Source organism: Hetaerina americana, unplaced genomic scaffold (assembly GCF_022747635.1).
Source record: "Hetaerina americana unplaced genomic scaffold, ioHetAmer1.1.p SCAF_15, whole genome shotgun sequence".
Taxonomy (NCBI): domain Eukaryota; kingdom Metazoa; phylum Arthropoda; class Insecta; order Odonata; family Calopterygidae; genus Hetaerina; species Hetaerina americana.
Window position 1 is genome coordinate 7,287,863 of NW_027286625.1, and position 20,101 is coordinate 7,307,963.

Sequence of the window (20,101 nt, forward strand, 5' to 3'; positions counted from 1 at the left end):
GGTGGGAAAAATTCTCTCTTTAAATACGTTATCGCTGATTTTCTCAGAATAGTCGCCAAATCCCCTTAGTTTTCCATCAGAGCAAAACTTCCCGAGTTTTCATAGTTTTCCAGGTTAGAGTACACCCTGGTAAGGAAAAAAAAGGCATTTTGGATACCGCATTGTGAGAAAAGGAAGGTGATTTTAATTTTAAGAAACACTTCTGGAATAACTCAAGAATAAAAATAATTTCGAAGACCATCCATCTACGAGCGGTATGCTGCCTGTTATAATTAAGAGACACGTAGCCACGGTTAAAAGCGGTCATGTCGTATTTAAATAGCGATGTCCTTTCGAGAAAGGGTAATTATTTAGGAGGCATTTATCATTATCGTCACAAGGCATTAACAGGATGGCCAGTTGCCCCAATCTAGTCGCTTACGTGGCGTGACTTCCTATACCATTACCGCTGAATTTTGTGTTAGAGGTGAGAAATTACATCAGTCATCGACGCTCCTGAGACCAAACGCAAATGTAGAGATGATTTCCGTAATATGAGTACCAGTGACTCAGCTACCTTCATGAATCTCATTCTCATCTTTCACAATGACATCTTGAACAGTTTTTGGTTCTCGATATGGTTCGCGTATGCTATATTGACTATGTTTCCATAAATTAAGCTACGTACTTCACTCCATGATATTTTCCCACCACTTCTGTGCGGGCGTTTCCTCTTATAATTCTGTAATACGCCTCCTTTGTCCTGTTGTCTTGGACGTTAGGTGCAATATGCTTTCCCATTCACTATATCAAGAAAATAAACTGTATATCATCGAGCTTCGTTTCACCTCCCGTCTTTAATTCTCGGTGCGACAACTTGGTTGATAAGTACTTACTAGATCATCCATTTCTAACGTAATTTGCAGGGTTTCTTCCACAATACCTTGTTATACGTATAACCTTTTTCTCCCAGTATCTGAAAGCAGAAAATGGCATTCTGCGTTTCTTTTCACTCCGTTCTCAAGTTCCCGTTTGTTTTTGCAGGTCTGTGCGATATATGATCTTGAATGATCTCAACGTCATTCCTGCTTGATGTGAGCACCGTTTACCTTGGTTACAGTGAACAACGTTAATAGGGCATGATTGTTTTTTAGCCAGTATATGTTCAAATGAATGCATGAACTAATATTTCAGAATATATAGCTGGTACCCTAACACTCCTCACCATACGCAGCTATTTGTGTAAGTGTAGAAGAACGCTGAAATTGGAATTCTATTTTTACCGCACCTGGTACATAAAAGATTAGCGTTAATAAAGTAAAGTACGATGGAAAGGAAACAAACTATGCAAATTTCACTTGAATAGAGATTTATTCACGACCCGGGTTTGAAACACTTAATGTCATCTTCAGGTGACCTGAAGATGACATTAAGTGTTTGAAACCCGGGTCGTGAATAAATCTCTATTCAAGTGAAATTTGCATAGTTTGTTTCCTTTCCATCATGGATAAATTTCACAGGGTTAACCCTAATACCGTTCGGTTTGTTAAAAGTAAAGTACATTTCGCTGATGAATTAACTCATGCTTGTATTAGCTAATGCACACATTGAGTGTGAGATGGTGACTTTTTATTATGCCGGATCACAACAAGGCATTCAGGACGAATCAGCATCGCGGGAATTTGATTCTTTCCGAGGACAATATTGAGGATGAAGAATAGAACCATATCGCGTATTGGACCGCGAATGAAACCAAAACATCGAAGCCAGCGCCGATATCTTAAGCGTGTCCACCTAGACAAAATGAATGATGCCCGCTCATCTTCGCTATTACTATTGAGTCGATTTTATTAAGCGAAAATGAGAATCAGATAATTTTGTCAGAAATTAAAGACTCATGGAGTTACTAGGGTCATTTTTAAAGCAAAGGGACCGGGAGAAAAACGAAGGGACATTGAAGAAAACTAAACAAATGTTATGAATAAAGAAAAATTCGGAGATTCAATAAGGGGTATATGAGAATGGAGAACTACTCAACCACTCTCATGATTAAAAGACAAATGAATGATTAAGATTAAAAATCACAACCTCAAGTGTATCAGCCATTTCAAACTATTTAAATATTCCAATGTAATTTTTTGGGATCTACGGAAACGGGATGCAATGTAAAGTTAGATTATTGTATGTAGAATATCGGAAGTATTTCACACTCGCATGCTAGGCCATAGCCCGTCATATGTACGCTGTTTATAGTTATTACTTTCATTAAGAACACATTTTATTGCATAGCATTTACGACCCAGTAATTCAGTTTTTAGCTTAACATTACGAAAAATAACGGAGGGGTGCTATCGATCAATTTTCGGATGGAAATACTAATGAATGAACCTGTTCCCTCATCACTTGGCCGATAGGCTCTCATTGTTTTTCCTCTAAATTCATGTCAATTTTGACTCCAATCCCACACGGGATAAATCATACTGTTACCTTCCTTATGACTTAAGCTTTCCTCTTTTTAGAGATACATGATTACCTCATCCACATCTTTACTTCTCTACATTCACAACCGAACTGCATGAGGAATTAGTCAAACTGATGAACTAGTAGGATACGTTGACTGAGAAAGTAAATGGAGAACGAGCGTGCAATTTAAATCCCCTGGTTAATATTTGGAGCAAGGTTAGAACAAGGAAAAAGAGGACATCAGGAAATGAAATTGGGTTCATAGTCACAGTAAAGAACAAGAAGCTTTGAGAAATTAGAAATAATTGACGCCTGAATTACCGCTCTTATAATTGTTTTGCACATAAAACTAGAATTAAATAAAGCATAACCCCGAAAAATCATTCTACGTTCGAGTGCATCAGGAAAACGATCCCGGAAATACGACGTTCACTCTAGTATCTTAACTAAATCATCAATCAAACCTCACCTTTCCTTGCACCTGACAAAATACGCATTCTAACAGAGAAATGAGAAAGAAAGGTACGTCTGTGTAGTATTGTGGCTGAAACAGGTTTCTTGTATGAGGATTCAGATTCTAACTAGGGTAGATGTTTCATCATAACTTCGATCCCCACTAGGGCGACCCGCACCGAAAGATACGTAGATAGATATTCGTCTGTATTTTAGGGCGAGATACAGACTATGGTGTCTCTTCTACCACCTTACCCCTAGACAGGAGAGACTTCAAATACATTGAACTCTGTCCTTCAGTTGGTGCGTTAACAAGGTTACCAAAACATCTAGGGCCGAAATTTCATGTTTCCACGTTCCTATGCTAAAATTTTCAAAATTTCCAGATATCTCTCCCGTAATTTGTAATGTAAATAAGCAAATTACTCCATAGTAAAAAATCTTGTCTTTTATAAAAGGTAGTAAAATCTCTAAGTGAAAAAATATTTATTCATAAAAAGCATAAAATTTCTTTTGAATCTAGAAAAGTTCCTTAAAATTTTCAGAAACATTAGCATAATGAATTAAACAACTTATGGGAACCTAAGAGTAAGTTTAGTGCTTTGAACATTGCCGACAAACTCACGGAATAGGACCTGTGGGAGGGAAACCCGCTCCAAGATACTGCTGCGATCACAGCTAGTTTGCTGGTTAATTAACAAAAAACGTCGCAGTAATGGCACAAAAATTCCAGGATATTTTCCTGTCTCTCCAGTCACTTTTAAAATCCAGGAAATTTCCTGGTGCGTGTTTTTATAAGGTATTTCTCGGTGAATTTTGCAAAGGAATGAGTTTATTCAGACACCAGGTTTTCCTCAACCAGTCCTTTCTTTAATGGACCTAATTACCTCAAGTTCTACGGAAGCTTCAAGCGTAAATGCTCCCCTCCCCTTCACCTTGAAAAGTAGTAATAGACACGATACTCTGATTCTTGCGATTGTTTGTTGGTTTATGGTGTATATGTTTGCATGAGTGTTGGATGAAGGGATTTTTGCATGAGTGTGTACGCCGTCGTGGGTGTAGTTTTGCATGTATGTGTTGATTTTGCATCTGGTATTGTTCCTTGTTACGGGTGGTGACCTAACACCCCCCGCCACGCGCCCTTGCGGCGGCTTGCGGGGTATAATGTAGCTGTAGATTCTTCTGGTGAAAAATTCAATCTAACGTGTCGTTCTATGCACATTTTTCTCTCCAAAAATCTTTTACAAACTGATTCCGGGAGGCTTATTACATTTCTACCGCGAAATCCGTGGCAAAAATTCTCATCTACAATGATCATTGACGTCAAGCTGCCAGCGCAGATCCTTCTTTCCCCGCAATCCGTCCGAGCGCCGCCCGTGGGCCACTTACACAGATACACCTCAACATCTGCGAGTTTCCTCTCCGCGGTGACGCTGATATGTTTTGCCCAACTCAACGCCAGCCGCTCGCAAGGGGGACGAAGTAGGTAATGAACTAAGAAAGCACGTTAACAGGAGCAAGAGAGACGAAAAAGAAAAAAGAAAAGAAAATGAAGATGAATTTCCGGGAGTTTGCGCAGCGTAAATCCAAGCGGAGGAGAAGGAGGATCCGTTGGCATCGCGAATAGGCCCTTGAAAAAAATAAAATCCCCTTCAAATTGAAATCCTCCTCGTCGACCTCGACCGCTCCGCGTCGGCGGGAGGCGTGATTTCTAAGAATACGAGGAAGTTTCGGGAGAAGAGCCCAGGAAAAAAACCGAAGGGAGAAGAATGGGGGAAAAAATGGTTAAAAAATAAAGAAATAAAAATCCCAGCATTACGTCAGCGGTCAACGAGGAGAATTTCTCGGAACGGCGTTCAACCGAAGCGACCAGCGTTTGGCCATTCATACGTAACCGCCTGGGGGCCCCTACCGAGTGCTATCCACACACACACACACAAAGGCCTCTTCCCTCCCTCCCTCAACTACCTCTTCGCTTCCCCCCCTCTTCCCATACTCAAGAGAGTCCTCCCACCTTGACCATCTTCGCGCTCCTGGGCTCGTCCCCCCAACCCAACAGCCCTCATCCCGCCCTTCCCTCCTCCGCCCCCATACACCTTTTTCCTGCAAACCTTCCCCTTCCACACGCACGCACCAACACGCCCCCTCCTACCTCCTCCCCACTACGCTCTCAGTCAGTCAGCGCATATGAACTCGACCCATTCCCTATCCAACCTCGCACAGACACGGCGCCGTTCGTGGAGGACTAGCGGGCGCACAGGTCTCCTCTCTCTTCGGGCCTTCCTTCCTCGCTGCTCATCCCTCGAAAACTTCGTCCCTCCCAAGCGTCCAGAAGGCCCTTCCGGAAGCTTAAACGAGGTAAGCGTTGTTTGTCTCTTGGTACTCTTATATTTATCATATGTCCATGGAAATGAATTCCATTCGATAGATAGGCTGAGGAGTAGACAGTCAGTCTTAACAATCCCGCACTGTTCCCCACCAGAATTGAACCACCGCATCGGATGCAGATCGACAAAATTCGAGTACGAATGTACCCTATGTGTATTATCAGTGATATGTCACATTTCCCAGTGCAAATCGGCCAAACAATACCCCCCCCCCTCCGTAGCCGATTACAGAATAGGCCTGGTCCATCCTGACCCGAGCCTGAGTTACTGGTCATTGATTCGTCACCGACGTTGAGCTAGGAAGACTACCTATGTACCCATGTGCGAAGGTTCTTCCGATTGGGTGAGAGAGTTGTGAACGCATGTTTTCGGATCGCTTGAGCCCGGCGCCAAGAGTTGGGACGACCCTAGTGCGGCCGGTTCGTCTGCCGCCTGCGGAGACAATGGCAGTTATTCCTATTGCACAGACTCTATACATGTACCGGAGATTTGGCCACCCTGCTAACATTCTCCGTTGATAGCACTTTTGAAAAGTCTCCGAAAACTATTACTTATTTCGAAAATTTAAATTTTCCATTAGTGTTTAAGCAACTCAATTTGTTTTACTTCGGGGTATATTAAATTCTATCGATCTTTCCCACCATGGGATATATTTTTATTGCCTGTGATTTTAGAATGGCAGCATCAATAAGAGCGAAACCCAGTTCCATATACTATGAGCTTCGTAGCGTCCAGCCGATGTCTTAATTCTCGACGTATCGATACATAACTCCCACCGATGTTTTTCGCTTTTTTTCGCTTCGCACCCAAGTTAAATATGCGGCTTTATTCCATATCAAGTAAATTTTCTCCCTGCAAGCATTTCGCCTCTCCAGTTTGATAATTTCGATTGTAAAATCCCATTCGTATGACAGATAACCGAGCCGTGACCTTTCTTAGAGGGAATGACCTCGTTGTCGAATTATTCCATAGACCTGATATTTCGGATCCGACGCGGCATTTTTCACACAATCGCCGATTAGCGCAAAATTATTTGAAATTCAACTCACAATATCGCTTTCTCGCCTCAAAATAACTACACTAACAAGATATTATATCACTCATGGTATCATTAAAGCCATGGTGAAACTTAAATTTAGTCGTGTTTGGTTCGTGATTGATTTTAGTGAGTAGAGTGGCTTTGTAACGAAGCTCTTCTGCTGTCACCCATTGCGAATCGAATAAAATTGCTGTAAAAAGTGAACAGCGATTTTAAGAAAACCACGGCATAGTCTATCAAAGATTGAAAAAGATGCGAACTTTTTGGTGTATTTTTATCTATATATATATATATATATATATATATATATATATATATATATATGTATATGTATATATATATATACATATATATATATATATATATATATATATATATATATATATATATATATATATATATATATATATATATAACCCCGCAATCCGCTGTAAAAGCTTGTGTGTGTTATGGTACCAGCCATTTATGCATTAATATGCAATTACATATGAATATAGGTTTTCACGAATATAAACACGATTTAATCATCGCTTCTGGAATAGATAATATATTTCGGCGTAAAAATAGTGTTAAACCCCAAATCCGCGTCGCCATGTTTTGATGCTATCTTTGAATGAATTGACGCATTGTACGTGTCGGCTAATTTTTTGATAGTTTTCTTTTTACCCCTCGCATTAGCCATGAAATTAACTCGGCATGTATTCACCCCTTGCCACACACCCTAGCGATGGCTTGCGGAGTACCCAAAAATGTAATCGGGTGCCCCATAACTTAAGAAAATATTGAATCATTGGAATGGGCTCCCACCCATGTTTTTCTTTCAAAAAACCCCGTCACTCTTAGATCGCGTAAAAGATGCGGATAACTATTGACTTTTTAATTTTAACGAATCCATTTGAACTTTATGTAATTAATCAATTAGGAAGTGCCATATAGATTCTTAGTTACTAATTAGAGGCTTGATACGAAGTGTCCTGAGTATTGTCGCAATGTTCTTAACGAGGTTTAATTAGATGATATAGTATACGAAAGCTTTTTATCGAGCTAATCCTAATGTTTCGAATACGAATCCTGGCAATAGTAAAGATCCTTGTTGAAGTTTTCCGACTTCTGAGAACAATTCGCAGCGGACGCTCAGTCTTGGGAACTCCATTATGTGACGAAAACAACGAGGCGGTCCCGACCTGGGCATGGTTGTTTAGCTTGTAGTGGTGTTATAGATTATTTAAACTCGAAGGATATGGTTTATCCTAACAGAATAACTCGACTTAAACGTTATTCTCCTCTTTAGATTGCATGCTTTGGGTATTAAAGACTATAGCACCCTGCCTAGCTATATTGTTCCCTGTCGTTCATTTTATGTCCTCATAGCCCCTAAGAAGTATATCTACATCTACATAACACCCCCCAAGCCGCCGCAAGGGCGTGTGGCGGGGGGTGTTTGGTCACCACCCGTAAAAAGGAACAATACACTCCTCGAATACCCTCAAGACGGTATATATATAACATGTCCCAATGGCATATTCCTGAAAGGCACGAAACCGTCTGAAAGACGTTCCTGTGCTGATAAATAAGAAGTAAAACTCGATGATTGCAGGAATATGAAAGATAAAGGTGCGTCATTCGGTGAAAATACGTGATATCCATAATAAAAGACTTAAACGCAAACTTAAAAATATATATGGGTGTGAAAATTTACTCAGTAGTTTTTATAATGTATTTTAGCAGTATTTTGATATTAAATACCTGTATAATGACGACGAAGTTGGATCTTAGAAAAGTTCATCAATTTTAGCTCAAAGAGTAAATGGATGCGATTGATAAACTAAACCAGAGAACATTACGCATGAGATAAAAGTATTGAAACGTAAAAACAGGTTAAGAAGTATTTCATAACCTGTTAGTCATATTCTCTCTTTTCTTCCCTCTTTAGATCTAATAAAACTATCAAATGTAGTCAGTGTAAGAATTTAATTAATTCAATGTGGCAGTCTCACAACATTTACTGGCTGCCTTCCGCTCTATCGATAAAAAGCGGACGTTGCCGCACTGTCTGCTACTTTTCCTTCCTCGGGAGACGTAGTTGCGACGGGAAGTTGAATCATAGGTACGTATCACCGGAGCCCTGAATGCTTTCCCCGGCGAAAGTATGAGGAAGCGAATGAAGTGCGCTTGATGAAGAAGAATGCCCCTTCGCCTGAGCTTGGCTAATCGCCGACCTCTGTAAATATATTTTCTTTGTTGGATACATTCAACGAGTTAGCAGTGAAGCAGGCACTTTCGCGAGGACAGTTCACCTGCGTATTATAGTTTGGATAATTATTCCAATAGATGTCCTCCTCTATTGCAACCCTCCTACCCCCAACTCTGGTAGTACATTTTCGGGCACTCCTTTCCACCACGTGGACGATCTGGAAGGAGTACTTAGACGTTTACGGCTAAAGTTGGTCATCAGCAATGGGCTGTGTCGATTATATACAAGGTGTATTTAAGAAGTATTGGGAACATTTTTTCCTGACGTGACTATACGTCGCAGCGCGCTCGTACCTCGCAGACACGGTTAAGGGGGGGGGGGTCTGACCTTCAACAGGCGCCAAGTGCCAATCGCCTGCTAGCGTCCGTTCAGACTAGATCGGGATTTTAGTGGACCCCTGTCGAGTGACTCGATGCAAGCTCAAAATCGAGCGAAAGATTGAGCCGCGGTACGCCATCAAGTTTTGTGTTGGGCTGGGGAAATCAGGTACGAATACGTTGGGGATGATTCGCCAAGAGTTCAAGGATGAAAGCATGTCACAAACTGCAGTTTTTAAGTGGCACAAGCTCTTCAAATATGGCTGAGAGAGTGTGGTGGACGAGCCCCGCGCTGGACGTCAAGAACCGACGACGACGTGGAACGTGTGAATGAAGTGCCGTTCATCAGTTTATTCAGACCGTTGGTTAAGTGTGCGAATGATCGCAGTTCGTATTGGCATTGATAAGATGACAGTACACACTATTACCATTGAAAATTTAGCGATGCGAAAGATCTGTGCTATACTCGTCCCGAAGGCACCCAGCCACACCTGCTCCAAGGTAACCGACCGCCTGACGAAAAACGGCGTCACCACGATTGCCCTACCCCTTTTCAGTCCCGACTTAGTACCAGCACACTATTTCCTATTCCCTAAAGTAAAATATTTCCTCCAAGGACACCACCGTGAAACCCAAACTGCTGTCAAAGAAGCTTGCACGCGTACCCTTAAGGACCTTTAGGAATCCGCCTACCAGGGAGCCTTTGAGTCGTAAAAAAACCGTCATTAAAAGTGTGTCGGGTCAAGGTATGTACTCTGGAAAAATTTTAGGCACTGTAAGAAATATTCCCAAACTTTAAATAAATCAATTTATCAGAAACTTTTCCCGATACTTTTTATACAACCGGTGATTTCCGGGATATGTGGTGCCAGTGTCTCTTCCCTTACAACGATCGTCCCTGGAGCCTAAAAATTAATTCTAGTAATAGAGTAGTCTACTAGGATCTATATTCCCGAAAGGATTCGATGGATAGCATAACAAATTCAGCTAACGGCAACTCGAAGCATTTCTTCATTACTTATCAATCCTGTCGGCCGTCACCGGTGTCAAAATATATGCCCAATGCGGGGATCGAACAAGCGACCTTTTGGTTTGGAGTGTGAAATCACTAGAATACTGCATCCGATGCTCACATGTCGTTAACCTGAGCACGCGGTCCACTCCTTCAATGCACTTCGACCAGCCATGTACCCAACACAACTCCACGCGTTCCTTCCCTCATGTATACTCAGCGTTATAGATCTCAGTGGCATTGAAAAGAGAATTTTCTAGCGATTCATTCAAAGTTGTGTCAGCTTTCATGCTTGAATTGGAAAGAATGGTCCCAAAATATTTCGGGTCGTGATATTTTCAGACTAATACGACACAAGCTCTCACGATTCCCGAGTGTTCTTTCTCGTCAAAGTGGGTACTTATTTGGTAGCCCAGAGATCTATAGGAACAAATAATAATAATGCATGCAGAGTAAAACATAAGAGATTATACATAAATGCTACTATATTAATCAATTGAAGATCGGTTTGCTAACCATTTACCAAGCCTCCCAGCGATATCAATCGAATAAGAACCCGTCGAATTCTTGATCGCGCCCCAACTCAATATTTTACCACGCCTACATATACCGTGCGCGTGAGGTAATATTATGGGAATACAAAACGCATCCTATTTTCTCGTTCGCCGTCATGGGGAGCTAGTTTGCGAATTCATCCGTGGTGCTTATTGTAACACGGACTTTCCGGGTATTCGCGTCGCTATTGTCGCGTGCTTTTGGTTCGCCACTCCCTGCCGCTCGCCGCTTCGGTGCCTCGTTCTTTTTTTCAAGGGAATTTATTCGGGATGAAACGGATCTTGGTGAATAGTGAAAGTATTGAGCATGACGGACCAAATCATACTGTAATATTAACTTCACCAGATTCAGCGTTAAAGAAATAAAAGATTTTCTACTATTTTCTTCCGATTATACGGTATATCATTGATATATTGAGGAGAAAAATGCATTTCTCTAATAATATATGGTAAGAGATGGGTATGAGGCAGTAAACTTTAAAGATGACTGGTGTGGTGAAACACAGCGAATAAGAAGGGAAATGATCACTTCTGATAATATTGTGCCGAATTTAATAAACAAAGTTGCTGCTACTTATTTGATCCGCGTGTGTTCTCTCAACTTACGTTTGTCATACTGGAGTTTTTGAATAAAATCCGATGGCACAACAAATAATAGCAGCGAAAACTGACGTTAAATACGTTGATACGCTTTATGTCGATAACATTCCGGACTGACGTCTTTAGCGAAGGTTGCAGCTTCTAACTTTGCTCGTGGTTTTGGATATTGTTCGTTGTACGATTAGTTAGCTACATTAAATGTTGCAATATAATCTTAGATCAATAATAGCAAGCATATGATATCATAATGAGTAAAAATTGAGCAGCTTTTAAATTTGATGTTTCTATTCTTGTGTAGGATATCCCCTTCCTATCAGACCCTCGCAGTGGCTTGCAAAACTACTTACTGCACAGATGTACATAGGTACGATTTGCACCGATAGACGAAGACAAAGCTGACCTTGTCACAGCGCGTGAAGCATAGAGTAGGGCTCATTTTAGGGCATACGAGTAAGGGTCGGTTCTATTCCTTTTACCAGCTACAATTACTCAAAAAGTTTTGGGAACTACGAAAACATTTTAATCTGCGTTATACGTTGCGAGGTGTGGGGCAGGGGATGTTAGGACGCAACCCTTCCTTTTGCAAATTCTGGTTATGAAGAAATTTCGTAATAGGAATATCAGGTTACTGTATGGTTTGTAGAGGATTGTTGTTTCCGTGTGTAAACTTGTTTTTTCTTCCTCTTGATCACGGTCCGTGCTTCATGACGATGTCTTCTCCGTGATCTTTTCCAATAAAAAACATCCCGCATCCCCGTTGATTCTCACCGTTTCGACCGAAATACCGGTATAGCAGTTAGTTTTATTTAATTTAAACATATTAGCTTATGATTTTTCTAATAAAAATCTGTGCCAATAGTTCAAAATTTTAAATTTAATCTTGTTTTTTTTTGTGATAGCGAATTGAGTGAGGGTAGAATTATTATTTCAACCCCTCCATGCTGGAATCTATTTCTCTGATCTTATCCAGATGATTTGATTTACCGAAATATGTGGGGAATGAGCCTCTAGAAAACCAATTTCCCTATACATTTCTAAAAGCCTTTGTCTGCGTATTTACATCCTAATTTTTGCAATTTTACTTCATCACTCTGTTTTTTCCGAGCTAATGTTTGGTCAATATAACTGTATTTCGTTTAACTTTATTCAGCTCCTTAATTTTTTCCAAACTTTTAAAAATAACTCGTTTCGGATCCCGGGACCCTTTTATCAGTAGGCGAACCCTCTACTCACTAGGCTACGATTCCCTCAAGCGTTTCGGCGGTCGCGCATTATTACACGCATCACTCAATGCTTAATTCACGCTATTATTGAATCATTACTCAGAATGCCGTATTTAAAAAAATAATAAGCACAACGTTTCGTTCAGTGGTAAGTTTTTATTTCCGTCTCGGCCCCTGTAAAAAACATTTGCAATATGAAACAAGTCTAGTTCCCGATGTTATTAAAGTAAACACCTTTTCGCGGAAAGTTAACGGAATATATATGGGGAGCTTCGTCATTGCCCGGTTTTAAGCTCTCAAGGTTTGGAGCAAATAGCCGTGTATGTTTTTCCCTTTTTTTACGATCACATACGACTTACAAATCTGTTTGCCAGTCCCCCTTTTGTATGCCCTTGATTGAGTTTATTTTTGTTTCGTGCTCCCGATGCTTGGAATTGTTCGCGGAGGTGACCGATGAACCCGGATGCCGCCGAAGCGATACCAGAATATTAACGCGCTTCAGTTCGTCTGCCAGCGTTGTCGGAGGGTCTTCTTCATTCTCAAGTTTACATTTTCAAATTCAGAGCCGAATATTAGGAAGAAAACTTGTTTTGCTCCTGGGGTAATGAACCACAACGAATACGAAGCGAAAGCATCAACTCTCTTAATCTCGTGCTGAATGTAATAAATTAGTTTACTGTTATACTTCATTCCGTGAGTGTTAGACAAGACTTTTCAGTCTAGAAATTTGATATCAAATTTCTTGGCACATCATAGCAATAGTGCTGAAAACCGTAGTTATGGGTTCCTGTTGGTCACCTTCAGGAAAGGTAGGGGGATCATATTTTGTCCTTGGTTTGGATTATGTGCGTCCTGTGATTTATTAGATCCGTTAGATGTTGCATTATAGCCTTGGGTGTACACATACAAATTACCCCGCAAGCCAGGATGGTGTGTGGCAGGGGGTGTTCCGGCGCTAGCCAATTACGTACAAATATGAGCGTACACATAAATATGAATGTATGTTTACTCAAATAAATAACCATAACACACTCACGCACGCATGGTTATCAGCATCTTTCAGTTATAGGTGTTTTATACTGAATCTTGAAATTTTGCTTTTTATGGATTTTTGAAATGTATGCAAATGCCACCATAACTTAATGATAATATTCAAATCCAAATTATAGAGCAATCTTGCATTCTACAATATTAGAATTTCATTTACAATATCATTTTTTGTCGTAGTTCGTACATGGTAAGAAAGATTTTCACGCTTGAATTATTTCTAACGTCCATACGTACATTTAGGAAAGAGACAAAATACGTGTGAATGTATGTGGTGGACAATCAGCAAGGAAAACTTCTTAATTCAGCAAGGTTGAATTTTTTCTTGACTTAATACTGTTTCACCTAAAGGGCATTATTAAAGACGAAAGGGAAATGTGATGGCCGAGCACCAGAGGATTCTCAGTTCTCACCAAACTTTCAGAAAATTGGATGGGAAAAATCGTTCAAGGTTTTCATAATCCTTTTGAAATTACGCCAGTTTTCTGACTCTATTTTAATGAATATTCAAGATGGGACTGTTTACGGAGTAACTCACCTTGAAACTAACTAGATAGGTGCGCTGCGACGAAAATTCACCATCAACTTTTCTCCCGTGGCGAAACTGATACGTGTGGTCCCTTTGTTAACGGATACAAGATTTTTTAGGGATATAAACTACATTCTATAACCTCAATCGCAGCCAAAATCCACTAATGTGGTCACTCCGACGGGCGAATCACAACAGTGGGTTCATTTAAATATTCTTTACGCTTGCTTGGCGTTGACCTACTATTTTCATCTGATAGATACTGAACCCTAGCTCAAATTTCTCTCTCACATATTGGATACAACTCGTATTTCCTGACGTGCCTAGTGAGTTCATGGCCGTCTACTTCCCTTGGACCACATTTGTTGGCTATGCGAACGACCAGCCCATATTGTCGACTTGAATATACATATACTTGATGTATTCTAGTAGGCATACACATCAACTGATTGAGCATATTGTCCAATTTTAAAAGTGGCTATTTTTTTAGTGGGGGAATTATTCTTTTTTGTTGATGCATCGAAGATAGCTTCAAGCGTGGCATCTCTCTGTGAGAGAGATGATCTTACGTTACCCTCAAATACGTACAAATGAATTTTAATGAAACTCATTAGTCGCACATAAATATTGATACCATTATTCACTATTAACTTTTCATTCCATCTCGCCCTTCGTCGTATTCACATAATATTAGTTTTTTCCTATACAACGTCATGTGAAATCGAGTTCTTGAATGCATTCATTCGCTGATCCTTCTCTCTTATTTCGTAGGGAAGATTAAATCTGTGGTCCATGCCCATGAGTTTATGTGTAGTGGCACTTCTGGCATGTCAGTCAATATGGAATGTTTCCCGCGAATTCGTCTCGATAACAGACGCCGCAAATAATAGAAACAGCATTTATTATAAAATAACTACAGTTCAGCTTTAAGTGACCATCAAAATTCAGTGTCATCTTTAAAGTTTAAGTGAACACTTCAATTTGCAGGATAATGTTTCATTCTTTTCGGCGATTATCATTTTGAAGGAGCAGTATTGTGAAGCGATATATTCGTTAAACTAAGCTGCGCGATGGAGGCATGGTCGTGAAAAATACAACATATATTTTTGGAAATTTCGGTGTTGCCTATTACCTTAAACTCTCGAAAAGTAAAGACTTCCACCAAGTAATGCCTGAAAACGCTTTCCATAATTTTTGGATTCCTTCGCCCCATTGTACGTAATTAATCTTCGTGGAGGAATATTTAGTCATTGAGATGGATAATTACGTTTGTTAATAGAGCTGCGTTGAAAAGATGATTAGTGGCAAATATAAATTTTGGTGTCGTAGGAGAAAAACTATAGACTGGATAGGGGGCATAATTTGAAATAATTCTATGTTGAGTTATCTGATGAGAGAGCAAATAAAATGCGAGGGATCGAAAGGGGATAACTTAAAGGAGCGGGGGCATTGAGAGAAAGGGATAGCTAGTGGAGTGGACGAAGAAGACGGCTCATTAAAATCTCAGAATCTGTCAGGGTGAAGGACAATATTAACGCAAAATATTAGATTACGTTCACCGTTTAATTTCCTCGTGGAATGCTAACTAATTTTGCATATTCCAGAGAAGCGCTGAAATTTAGTTCAAAATAAGCTATACGAGTCCCTTAATTGCCCTAATTTTTCACCCTCCATTTCTTGGAGCTACTCAGAAATACCTATTGGCCGTGTGAACGGCTCTTCTGCTGGGTTGTATGAAAAAGAAAGGTAAGACCGCGCTCGTCGACGCATGACCATATTTCTACGGTCGGTCTTGGTGCAGAGTAAGTAGCGTGGCAAAACGTCGTGGCGTTCCTGAGGCGAGAAAGTGAACTTTTTTTTGTAAAGGTCTGTGGAGTTCGGAGTCGGGGGCGTAATCGTGAGGGGAAGCATTCGGCTTAAACGCATCATTTCTCTTTAATTCGTGTTCTGCTTCCAAGACTTCTCCTATGAACCATTAGAACGAAGGAAGCACGCGTAATTTATTAAATTATTCCCCTCGAGTCTCACGCGACTTGACCGCCAAGGCACTTTCTTCATGAAAAACACGTGTCTCAAAATAATTGCAGTTCATCATAATTATCTTGTGAATGGTTGTAGAGGGAGGAGGGACTCCTGAAAGGCGAATTTTCATTCTCTCCAACCAAAAATGTCATTATTTTGACTGTCTATTGATGTCTTAGAGCGTGTCTTTTTACCACCTTTTTCAATGTTAGCAGCGAGCCAGAGTAGTAATTTCTACATAGCTTTGGGGTTTTGAGTGTGCCTGATTCCCTTCACTTACAGTTCATGGGGTAGAATCGGTTCCGTATGTAGAACGGTGTGCACAACTAGAGCGACGCCGGTTTTAGCACGCCCACGGATGTCCGGATGTACCCAAATGAAAGTGCACTCCAAGCAAAATGAAGAATGCACTCAGTCACTGAAAGTTGCGCAAATTAACTATCGAACGACGATTCCATGGAACGTTTGTATTGAGCTTAAGAAAATTACTTAACGCGTGCTTAAATCTGATTTACAATAATACATACTTATCCTGGAATACGTAAATCACAAGAATATAAAAAGAATTCAAGTTTGGAATACTGTGCTCATTAGTAATATGTCAGGATGGACAAGGCTGTGCAGTGTATTGCCATAAGAGAAGCATCAATCTGTCTCGTAATTTTTTCCTAAATGGTTCTAATAGTCATTCAAGACCTTTTGTCGTTATAAACCTATTCTAAACGGAAGGGGGAATCTGTCAAGGGAGAGAAGCACAGGCCAGTCAGAAACAAATTTGCAAGATTTTTGGTTTAGCTCAAGATAAATTATGCTAAATAATGCGAGATAAAGCGAATGTTTCTATTGTAAAAATTCAGACCGAAAGTAGTGGAACTAAATTCCTTATCGTGTTGTGAGAAATATAATAGGAAACTTCTTTGAAAATACTTTGTGCTATTACTTTTAAAGAGGATTTGGCCATATATGTGACGCACTGAAACACGAACTTTGCCATAATTGCCATAATATATGGTTATCGGGGTATTTGTGACAAAAAATTAGATTTTCCAATGCAATGTGTACTTACAACTGGAAGATTTTTATGCCCAGTAGGAACAATGTTTCCTGGAAAACACACGTAATGATATGAGCCGGGATAGAAATGAGTCTACGAATGGCGTAGGAGGAGAACAAAACCTCCACACTGTCGAACTTCGACCTTGGTGGGTTCGTTACCGCTTCAGAGGACCTCAATTATTGCACACAATAATTCAATACCTAACGATACTTTGAAGTCACAACTTTGTCACTGCCGGCAATGGGGCTTGTCTCCTCGAAAATAATTTTTTTTCTAAACATGTGTTCACCTGAGAGACTCAAAACTTAAATAGCGCAGCGGTAAGAACGCAGGCTGTGACCGCCTGTGAAGAGGAGCGGGGAGGGGGTGAAGTTGGATAGGTTGAAAAGGTAAGAAAATAGGAGGAGAGAGAGAGAGGGGAACACTACTAGGAGAAATCAGCGATGCGAGAGAAGAATAGAAGCAATAACACTACCACCACCACAACGAATTCCTGTGAGAGAGAGAGGATGGAGTGAGAGAAAGAGAGAGGCACTACCACAACTTTCCCACACTGAAAGGCCACCGCGAGTAAGCCGTTCGTTGTTAGGAGCTCAGGCAATTTTCGAATTTGAGCGTCGCGGTGCGATTGTTACTGCATACCGCGCAATCCGTGTATCGAATTTGCGATGTCAATTCGACAACGACGGATCTTAAATTTCGACTTCGCATTTCGCACGCTATATCTTACTGTAATTTGAAAACAGACGCATATACTTCTGAAAAAGAGGATTCAATATGTATTGCTGAAACATTACAAATCAATTGTATGATAAGAAAAATCCGATATAAGGAATACATTTGATCATACATTTGGATCTATTATTTGTATTGCTTCAAATTAAGAATCAAGCGAATGAGGGAATTCAACAAAAAGCATCATGGCAAAACTTTCTAAAACTAAAATCAAGAACTGAAATTGCATTATCCTGCAAACAGTTCAGTTAATAGATAATTAATTGGCTCAAAGAATCTAATTTAGAAATAGATATAGAGTGCTAACTTTTGATATTTTAGAAAAAATAAATGTTAACCTCAATAATTTGTTTTATGACTTTCCTTGAATATCTATTTATACTCACTTCTCCAAGGCAAATGTATGTATGTTGGTTTTTGCGACGTGAAGCCATTCATTTTACGACACGACAGTCGATTTTCTCCGTCCCTCGTGTTCGGACGATATCCGGACGATACGTTGAACACCCGCACTATATCCTCTTCACGTTGATATTTTTATACTTTGAAATTATTATTGGACATAAAATATCGCACAAACAAATTTGAAATATCATGATATCGCATGACTATCGTGGAAAAAGTCTGATTTCAAATATCGACGCCACAATCGTACGTTTTATCGTAAACGAGCACGTGCTGGCTTGTGCGACGTGAAGACATTTTTACTATATATCGACTTTCCTCCTCGCGTTTCCCGTGAATATTATCGATGCGGCTTTAGTGATATCACTGTTGCCGATACGATAAATACTCGTTCTATATCTTCGTCGCATCGATATTTATATGTATCGAATTCTGATATTGGAAATTAAATGTCGCACAACCATAATTTTAATAATACAAATATCACGATATCGCATTCGTAATAAAATCACGGCACTCTTCAATCCTCGACACCGCTGACGTCCACCCAAGATGCATGCTCATTGCAAGTGGAGAGGCCTTCTCTTTGATTTTTTTGCACGTGAGATCCGCGAAGAGCGTATAATAAAACGCCAATTGTTGGTACCCCTTTGTCTTGCCTTCGGTTGTTTGTTTTCTTTTATTTCCGGAGGGAGATGGGGATGCGCGTCTCGCATGAGCATCGCTTTATAATGCTCCCCGCTTCGACCTTGAACGGGAGAGACAACGTGTGAACCGAAAAAGAAGGAAAGTGAAAGGCGGTGGGTGAGTGGGGTGTAGCCGCCGCCAAAGGGAGGCTAGGCTCCCTCCTACTCTCCCTATCTCTCTCTCGCGGGAACGCCTGACGGTTGGTCGGGAGATGGGTGCGATTCGCGGCGGGGTTCATACGCCGTCGAAAGGATACGATGCTCGTGAAAATCCTTCGGAATTGCGACTAGCTCTTTTAGCGTCCGAGAGGAATGAAAGGAGAATGGGGGGGGGGATTCCTGTTCAGGATCGTTAAAAGGCGGTCCCTTCCAAGCGAGCTTCGGTGCGATTTGAAAATCGATAAGAAAAACTATTTCGTGTTTCCTCGCGTGAAAATTGACGACCACGGTGTGATTCCAGAATGAATGTCTCGCATATCAACCTTCAGATATATCTTCAGGATTCATGTCATGCGTTGGAAATGTCCCATGTTTGAAAAAAAAAGTACCGAAGTTATCCCCATCGTCGACTCATTCTTGTCAGTCACCCTTAGTCTATTCGACGACGATCTCCAAGAATCATCCAAAATGGTGTGTGAGAGAGATGGATTCCTATGCCAGGCAAGGTTCAATCATAGAAATCAATGGATTCCAATGCAAATCACGTCATATTTCCAGTGAGTAATATCTGGAAAGTTTCCTCCCTGTCCGCAGTAGTAGTAGTATTTAGGGGAGGCGACCAACAGCTGAGGTCATTTGCGTAATAGGGGATGGACAGGAAAGGATGAAGGGTGGAGAGAAACCCGGCGTCGGCATTAGCCTACTCTTTACGAAGGCTAATGCCAACGCCGGGTTTCTCTGCACCCTTCATCCTTTCCTGTCCATCCCCCTGTCCGCTCAATCTATTTTTCTAGCCGGCCACTTTTTTATATGTCCTCGATCAATAAGTGAGTGATTATCTTTCTGTTTTCCTCTTACTGAAGGGCTGTTTCTTGGATCCAAGAATTAATTCTAGGATCCAAGAATCAAAATTATCCTTTTAAAGTCAAAAAAGGTTCTACGACTGCAACTCTCACTACTTTGCAAAGATTCTTACGTCTGTTGTGAGCGACTTGCGTTGATTTTTGTGTGCAGTAATGCTTATTAAGTAATTGCTTATTAACATTTGAACAGCGATTTGGAAATCTCTTCCGATTTTCAGCCCTACACGTTACTAGTGGCCTATTATAATTATTTAAATTTTATTTCACAGCGGGACCAAATGTAATAGTTGTAAATCCACACGGCGCTCTTGTAACCA

At 40.6% G+C, this 20,101-nt stretch overlaps 1 protein-coding gene across 5 annotated transcripts in view; it reads left to right on the top strand.

Annotated features, from left to right (window-relative positions):
* The first annotated feature begins 5,088 nt into the window (after positions 1–5,088).
* LOC139686782 (inter-alpha-trypsin inhibitor heavy chain H4-like) overlaps positions 5,089–20,101 on the top strand; it is a 67,795-nt gene continuing 52,782 nt past the window's right edge. For all 5 annotated transcript variants that reach the window (XM_071583824.1, XM_071583825.1, XM_071583826.1 and 2 more), the window contains exon 1: positions 5,089–5,253. The gene's annotated coding sequence lies outside the window, so the exon portion shown is untranslated. The remainder of the gene's footprint in view (positions 5,254–20,101) is intronic.